The 9,582-nt window shown below is 35.2% G+C and overlaps 1 long non-coding RNA gene across 1 annotated transcript; it reads left to right on the top strand.

Annotated features, from left to right (window-relative positions):
- The first annotated feature begins 417 nt into the window (after positions 1-417).
- Positions 418-1,302, top strand: LOC134204417 (uncharacterized). The gene is made up of 3 exons (XR_009977865.1): positions 418-833; positions 913-989; positions 1,074-1,302. It is a non-coding gene; the product is annotated as an uncharacterized LOC134204417 (long non-coding RNA).
- Positions 1,303-9,582: the final 8,280 nt, after the last annotated feature.

A 9,582-nucleotide genomic window follows, 5' to 3' on the forward strand; every position in this document is an offset into this window, starting at 1 on the left:
GCTTCTCTTGGATCCGAATTGCCTACATTTGGGTTTTGAAGCATTTGATGAAATATTTCAATAGAAGAAGCCCTAGGGGAGCATCCTCTTTTCCGTTTGCAACATTTATTATTAAGAAACATTCCAATTATACGCATATCTTGTTTTTCGTGCATCACTAGAAATCATAAAATGTCAATCATGTACTAAAATCCAATTAATTTGTTTGTGATGCGCGCGAGTAGTAAATGTTGCGGACGGGAAAAGAGGGTGTGTGTGTTATAACAATCTAACTCCCACTGTCTGGCAGTCCCGCATAATGAATAACATTATCCATTGAGGTTTATATGATACATGTGAATTAAGTAATATTGTTACAATCCATGTAATCATCGATTTATATTTTGACTTCATAATTTTGTTGAATTGCTATTATAAACAACGGTATATTCAAGTTTCAATGTGTGGTCAACATACAACAGACTGTTACTGTTTAATATTTTAAAGTTCAAAATAGGTTTAACTCAACAAGAAAACGTTAATAAATAGAATCAGTACTGTTACGGGGATGGTCTTGACTTGCAATAGTGCCTTTTTATAATTGTGTATCATTCATGGCAAATATAAACTCATCGCATATCACACATACTTCACCATATTATAACGTTTCAAGATAAAATTAAGATATGTGTTCCAGTTCTGGAACAAATGTTAGTGTCGTAAAATTGCAGGATGCATTTTACCAAACGAGAAGCAAACATATCAGCCATCGCAAAAATAAACATGTTTTCTTTTTGAGTGAAACAGTTTCATTTCATCGGCGAGGAAGGCCTAGTTTTATATTGTGTTTAAGGGTGAGTTATATCTAATTAAATATAGCCCAATTGATTGATTACGTAATTAATAATAAAAATTCTGTTATATTATTTGCAGGTCAGGTGGCAGGAAACAAAAATGATTTTTTTCGTTTTCCGAAGGTCGGCAATGCTACGGACTTATATTGCGCACTGGTAAGTACTTTTTAAATAGTGATTAAACCCTTGACTTCTATTATAAACACGATATTAAAGTTTTCTCTCGCACGTTCGTTGCAGATTTCATCGAATTCCCTGCAGAAAAAAAAACTACCAGCCAGGTTAAATGATCCGATGAACGAAAACGCTATGCTGGAGTGATGTATCAGCTGAAATTATTCTTTTAAAATTAGAAACAAAACATGTTTAAATATAAATAACGCTGAAATTAAAAAAAAAATCACGATGTTTATTTGTTTTCCCTCCTGATCCCTCTTTTATTCGATACACCCAGAAAAAAATTAAAACATCAAAGGTTATAGTGCAGCGGATTTTACATTTATGGTCATATTATACCCGTATAGTATCCCGTATAGATTTTTGCATGAAACAAGAATTATTTAACGACCACACGACATACTGTATGTTGAAAAAAATGTACTGAAAAATGACGGTTTTTTAATGGTAATTATACTTAACCGCCCATTACCCAAATAATTATTTGGTCGATTACAGTATAACATACTGTTGAAACAGTTTATGAGACGGTTAGTGTATCATTTTAACACGCAATAATCATACTAGTAATTATAACGTTATTTATCATCCAGAATGATCTGAGTTGTCTTTCGGATATAGTTCAGAATTATGCGGGGTGTCACCAGTGTTGGTAAAATCTCAAAATCTCAAATCTCATCGGTGATTCAAACCATGCGTGAGTCAAATCCCATCAGAATCATGGCCTAGAGATTTGCTCATGATTCTAATAGCAATTTGCATCATTGCATGATATTTACGGGTTCTTCATTGATGAATGCATTGAATTAACTGTTTTTCGTCTAAAACAATGGCTAATAATTGCACATATAAACAAAACATAAGCCTCTATTGCGTTTTGACACTAACGAAATCATTTTCGGTGAGTAAGCGAAGCGATGCGATTCTGGCCGAGAAACTCAAGCGTGATGTTCCCCCCACAGAATAGCAGGCGAGTTAGCTCCTGCATGAAACCTCGATGATTCAGATTTGAGTATGATTCTACCAACACTGAGTGTCACTATGGATAAAATATTCGTGCAACCATTTTATTAATATCATTGCAAGACTTTTGAATCAGGAAGCAAGAAGGTGATAGCTCTATTGTAACTCTGATAGCCCGTTTCAAGAACGTATGCGTTCCGAAGCTTTTGTCGTATACAATAAGTACCGCATGATTGCACCCACGTATTATAAAAATATCTTAAGTGCATTCACACTTCCTGAATCAAAGTTAAATGCTTCTGATTCAGGCGTGCATTTAATTGGACCAAAAAATTAGGCCGATAAAAATATTTTTTTAAATATGCCCCCCCCCCCCTTGTTTTGCTCAAAAATAACAATTTGAGGGGCAACAAAAAAAAATCCGGTAAATTTTGAGAACTTTCAAAACATTCTTTAACAAATCCGAGGAGCTTTTTTTAAATTTTTTTTTCCATTTTAATATTTATTTTTTACTAGCAGACCCGATGAACTTTGTTTCGCCTAAAATTGATTTATTCTCTGATTAGTTCTCGAGCTATGCAGAATTTTTTGGTTTATTTGTATGGGAGCCCCTCTTTCCAGAAGGGGAGGCGTTGCAAACCATCACAGAAACATATCTTCCCTTCCAAAACCTCCACACGCCAGATTTGGTTCCATTTGCTTGATCTGGAGTTATGACGAAATTGGTGTTTCATTTGTATAGGAGCCAGGTTTCAAAGAGGAGATGGGGTCTCGAACCATCTTAAGAACCTTCCCCGGCCCCAAAAACCTCTGCATTCAAATGTTCACGCCGCTCGATTCAGTAGAAGAAAAAAATTACCCCCTCCCCCTTGACTTTGCGGAGACCATATTTTATAATCATAACAAATGATCGTCTCATGCCTGCATAAACATGCCCCAATCTGCATCACTTTTTATACATCATGCACTACATTACGCATTTTTGTTACATTGATTTCGACCGCGGTCACTGCTCGGGCTCCATTGTTCTACTTTTTGTGCGAAGCACCGCACAAAGCAGAGTCCAAAAGCCAACCGCACTGAACGGCGTCGGCCGAAACGAGCTCTTGCGGACAAGAAAAGAGGGTGCTGCCAAAATGATCCGATACCCTATTTTAACGTTCATAACCCAAAGTTTCAATATAATTGACAAATTGGTAGAGAATTTCCGAGTCGATTGATATATAAATCTCAAAAATCCATCGGGAGATAAAGGCGCTATTAACGTTCAAAATCTTACATAATTTCGTGACGGTCTCGAATTTGGAAATTTTCATTTGTCACCCTGTATCCGAGTCTTCCCCTTAGACGTAGTTTACGTCAAAAGAAGAATGAGGAGCAAGATTCCTATGAGGTGTTTCCCAGAGCAACATTTCTATAATAATGCGGCTCTAGAAATAAATATAGTTGAAGCTAATTGTCATCGAAGAGCTGCAATTCATCATTAGCATTAGCATTAGCATTGAGCATTTCGCACAAATTCGTAGGTGATACAAGCCAAGACTATTGTATGAGAGTAGAATCACTTTCATCCGTTACCACACTTGTTTGGGACTAATCGCTATCTCTTAGATGGAAGCAAGAAGCTACTTAAGAAAGATGCAGAGAGCTCTACGACCTCTCATAGGTGCCACGGGAGGTTTTTGGATTGTTAGTAGTGAAGGTTTAACAGTAGGAATCGTTCTGGTAGAACGTGAAACACAGAAAGAACTTAGATAGAATTACAAAGTAGGAAAGGGACGAGCCTGGAATTGAACCCACGACCTCCTGCTTATAAGGTAGAAGCGGTAGCCACTAGACCACCGAGCTCGTCTTATCGAAGAGCTGCAATTCATCATGATGAAATATGTGAATCACGACAACGTAACGTCCTGAAGCTAATCACTACTTTGAGCAACGCTGGGGTGCAAATTTCAACACACTTTATTCTGGCAACTAGCAGAGAGAATCTTTGAAGTAATGGTTTTTGTAGGTCCAATCTTAGTCTAATAAGTACATCATTTTCTTCGATATAATCATCATATTTTTATATTCATCATATTTATTCTATCATACCCATAATATTTATTACGGTAAATTTCTCATGAGTCGGTTTTCTGATCCTTCATACCGACCACATTCACGAAAACAAATCCTACCATACAAAAACATTTTCTGGATTATCGAGTCAGCAGTTTTGAATATCTCACGTATATACACGTTCGTTCGTTCGTATACACGTGCATAGATTTACAGCACTTGCAGAGCATTTTTTAAATTACAAGTTGAAAATATTTAAAAAAAATATTAAATTTTCATGTATTAATTCTGTAAAGATTTCACTTTACCTATATGTGACTTAAATTTTCCAAAAGAATCTATTTTGTGTATCACTTGATAGTATATAGAAAACTATAAAAATACTTCATGTTTTCAACTGAAAATATAGTGCATTCTACGGATCTACGAATCCTTAAATAAAAACTACGGAAATTTGAAAATTTCTACGGAAATCTACGGATGTTTTTAAAAGCGCGCTTTTGTTTTTAATCGGTGGATATTTCTGTGAGTTAAATCACCAGTGTATCGTGTGTGTGATACATGAAACTTGTTGCAAATAAACTTGTACCCAATTTATTCAGTGAACTTTCTATTCAAATTATTGAAGAAGACCAATCTATGCGGAATTTAGGAATCACCTCCATGCATTTGGATGTCAGCAAAGGAAGGATATTTTAAGGCTCAAGCAAACCCACCTTCACCTATTGTTGACCGCACGTGCATTTCTCATGGGAGTTCAGCAATAGGCGACAAAATTAGCCTAAATTAATCTCCTCTGGAAAATCCGTCAAAAACTCAACTGTAAATTCCTCCAAAAATACTTCCGGGAGCTTAATAATTTTCAAAATATTATAATGGATAATTTTCAAAAAATCCGCCAGTAATTCAATTTGACATTATTTCAGAGATTCCTTCTAAAATCCTTCAGAAAAGTTTTTGTAAATTTTTTCTGAAATTTCTTCGGAAGTTCCTATGGGAAATCCTATAAAAAATCTTAAAAAACCCTTCGAAATTCTCCTCCGAAATTTCTTCAGTAAATTTATATAAAATTCCCTAAGGTATTTTTACCGCATTTCCTGTAGGAGTTCCTCCGGTAATTCTTTGAAGAGTAAGAACTTTAAATAAAATTCTAAAAAGATGCCTGAAAGATTTTTGAAGGAATTTCCGAATGTCTAAACAAATATCTGGAAAATGTTCTAAAAGTATTTTGCTATGAATATTCAAAAGAAATTCCTAGTGGAGTTTCTGCTCAAAGTTCAAGAAAAGTTCCAGGAGAATGTTCTAAAAAACCTTACGAAAGTTTTGAAGTAATTCCTGAGGGATTTTTTGACGAAATTCAAAGAATTTCATCTTAGAGCTTCCAAAAGAATTCCTTAAGAATTTGTTGTAAGAATTCCCGAATTTTTTCCAAAGTAATTCTAGGTAGAATTCTTCTCATAGAAAATTAGGGAACTTTCTTATTATTTCTTCCTTTTGCAATTCGTTCGAATATTCCTATAATTTTGTTCTTAAATTTCCTGGTGGAAATTAAAAAACCTATGGGTACATTTTCGAAGCAATGGGATTTTTCCGAGCAGCAATTTCCCTAGGAAATAATGAAATTATTCCTGAATTAATTCCTGATTGAATTTCTGAAGATATTACTGAAGTAACTTTTGAATGACTCTCCTTAAGAATCCGTAGAAAATATTCTAAGCGAATTTCCAGAAGAATTCCTTACGGAATAAAGTTTCCCGAAAAAATCCGAAGGAATTTGTGAGAAGTTAGTGAAATTCGAAAAAAAAAATCCTTCAGGAGTTTCTTAATTAATTTGTGGAGTCTTTTTTTAAAAAAAATCCTGTTGGATTTTAGAATGAATTAATGCAAAAAAAATCGAAGGAGCTCCTAAAAAAATTAAAGTATACCTGGAGAAATCTTTGGAAGAGTTACCGAATTAATTCCTGGCGGTATTTTCCAAAATATTATTTAAGATATTTACAAAAAAAATGTCTGGACATCAGAGTGTGTATTCCTGCAATATTTTCGAGGAATTTCTGGAGGAACTCCTGCATCAAATAGAAGTATGGTAATGGATCGATCGCAATCTCGATATTTTAAGGCATTTTATTGTTATGTTTGATATGCTGGTTTTATTTCTGTACTGGACTTATTCTGACCATACAATTCTTACTGCCGACGCCAAATTATGAATGAATTGATTTCGCCAAAACAGGTGGTGAACCAATAAAACCAGAACTATGGCAGCACCAGCCGTGCTAATTTACAAGGCTCCAAATGATCTCCAAAGTGCTACAAACCTAACCAGTGCCCTAAATTGAGGAGAGATCTACATGAATTTGAGAAAACAAAACTACCAGTGACATTGCCAAATTGGGTTCTCTCACACAGGCACAATCAGTAGAAAGGATCCATTTTTTATTAGATCTGTATCATCTTACACTTACACCGCCTTACATAGCTCAAGTGATGAACTTCACCTAGCGAAAACATAATCACTATAATAAAGAAAAAAAAATCGTAGTGACTACCGTGGGGCATCGAAATCCGTACACTTAAGAACCTTAGTATATGAAAAAATCATTAGAAAATAGGAATCGAATGTAAATAAAACGTTTGTCACAGACACAGGAATATAGAGGCTTCTATTTTTGAAGTGTTTCACATTAATTCATTAAAAACTACGAAAAACATGATAAAATAATGGATAAAATCTACTACTCCTGACTCGAAATCCGTACACCGTGGACGGATTTCGAATCAAATGATCAAAACCCGTACAGCTATTATTTAACTAAATATTTAAATTGAAGCAGTCTGATTAACTAAACAACCACTGTAAATAGTTCGATACGCACCTTGAGAAGCGATCCCTTCGATTTGTATTCCGCTTATCTTATGTAATTATTCGCAATTAGCAATTAAAACACATTTACTTTTGGTGAAATTATGCTCTACCCGAAAATAAAATGCGGCAAAAACTCCGCATTTGGTGGGTGGCGATTTGTTTTTGATATTTGCTGTTTTAATTTCAAAGCCTTCTTTCCATCTCTTTGCCCTAGAAGCTTACTGCCAAGTATCTGATTAGGATAAGATAAATTATTTCTACATTAGTTACCTTTAACACCCTTTAATTCATTGAAATCTCATGAGGTGGACGGATCTCGGTCCCACACGGTACTTGTCATCGGAACATTTCCGATAAATTGAAATGTTCTGAAAAATAAGAAGTTCGCAATACTAAACTGAGTATATTTCGAAATTTTTAACAGAGTTCTATAAATGAACTATGCGAAAATGCTGCCTTCGTGCGCTTCTTTTGACTACGGGGGCTACTTTGTATTTTTGTATTGTGTTTTTGTTTTGTATTTTCACCAGTTGGTATCCAACTTTTAACAAGACAACCGAATGGTGATAGTGGCAATTTTATAGTAATTTAAGTTATAATTTCCGTTTCAAAATGTATACAGTAGCCTCCAATTTGTCAAAAGAAGCCCCTGTCAGAAATATGTATAGCAACTGCTATCATGGCGAGAGTAGACAACTGTATAGGGCACTGCGCGTATGAATCACTTTCTTCTAACTATAATTTTGTATCTAATTTTAATACATTGTGAAAATCTAGAGATCGTCCGTGTAACGTCCTTAATGTGATTGTAGATAAGCGTCGAAACAGCCCAGCAAATTTTTTTTTGAGCGAATCTACGGAATTGATGTTGAAGCAATCTGGCATCGCTGGTTGTCAGTCGTCATCAGGCAGCCGTGACGGTAAGATGCGTCTTCCAATGTGCTACCGCATGTGCTGCGCATCAGACGATTGACGTCTGGGGTCGTGGGATCAAACCCCACCGAAGGGGCGGTTACCCTCCAATACCTTTTCCGAACTAAATCTATCACATGTTGTACATATGCATAATCAAGTTTCAGACATAGTAATTAATTTCCACACCGGGTGGCTTAATACCCGGCATATAGGCAATCAACTTTTAATGTACTGATTGACGAAGGTTTGGTGGAGGCGCTGGGAATCGAGCCCATGACCATTCGCTTATAAGGCGAACGATCCCCATTCCGAATGAATGTATTAAACAAAAATAATACTTACACCATCACAAAAAAACATGCACAAATCATTTGGTTTTGAGAAGATGTTTTTTCATTTTCAATCCTAGTTTCTTTTATTCAGAACAGTAAAGGGGTAGATAATATTAATTGAAATAATTATAGATTTATCTTAATCTGCATTGTACAAGTTAAGCTCTGATTATGATATATTAGCATTAGCATTAGAATTTAGCAGTTCGCACAAATTTGTAGGTGGTACAAGCCAAGACTATTGTACGAGAGCAGCATCACTTTCATCCGTTACCACAGATATTGATTTGGGACTAATCACTAACTCTTAGATGGAAGCAATGTACTCTCCAATAGTCGAGATCTGTCCTAGCCATGTCCTTGCGAATGCTGAGGAATGGGAAGGATGGTTTGTTGGACACCTTCTTAAGAAAGCTGCAGAGAACTCTACGACCTCTCATAGGTGCCACGAGAGGTTTTGGGATTGTGTGGAAGGTAATAACAGTAGGAATCGTTTTGGTATAGCGTGAAACACAGAAAGAACTAAGATAGAAATACAAAGTAGGAAAGGGTGATTATGATATATCTAACCAAACTGTTATTGGATGAACATGCGGACGGATGGCTTTAGTTTTGATAAAACATCAGTCATGAACATGAACAACTGGTCAAAATTTCATTCAATGCTAAGAAACTTTATCTCAGTCACTTTAGATGGAATGACCAACGTTCAGAAAAAATATTTTAAGCTCTTAGTGGAATGTATGCAACCGTCTAAGACGAGTTAAGTAATTCCATTTAATTCCACCAATTGTTTCAATATCTTTGCAGATACGTATTTCGAGCACAACTGTGTGGTCGTCTTCAGTGTCTCGTACTTGACACGACTTGAGTCGAGTTTAGTCTATACTAAACTACAAATATTTCACTTTCCAAAAAGGGCGTAGACGATTTTTTTCCAAATTATTTTTAAATAATTGTCGAATTTTGAAATTTTATTTTAACCCACTCTTTAACTGGCCTCAAGGATTTTATTACTGATTAATATCAAAATCTTTTCCATTTATGAAAAATTGAAATAAACAAAAAATAATTTAAGTACCTTGCTTAAAGCAGAAATTTTCAGAAAAAAATGCCAAAAGACAAATGCGAAAAGAGGGTGAGATTATAATAGGGAAAATATGCGGTTAAGAATAACAAAACTCTCAAAAAGGAAATAACATTAATAAAATGTAATTTTAATTATTTCTATAAATATGGTTGGCGCATGTGAAAAAATGTCAAATCTAATCAATTCACAGTCTTTTTTGATGGAAATAAATTTAAATAACGCTAAAAGTAGCCTCACACCTCGGGAATTTTGTCCATTGATGTTGTTCCCATGTGCTTCCAAAAAGGCGGATCTCATGCAATTTCGTTGCGAAAAGTAAAACAAATTCTGGCTGGTTTACAGCTCGGA

Source organism: Armigeres subalbatus, unplaced genomic scaffold (genome assembly GCF_024139115.2).
Source record: "Armigeres subalbatus isolate Guangzhou_Male unplaced genomic scaffold, GZ_Asu_2 Contig567, whole genome shotgun sequence".
In the NCBI taxonomy this organism is placed as follows: Eukaryota; Metazoa; Arthropoda; class Insecta; order Diptera; family Culicidae; genus Armigeres; species Armigeres subalbatus.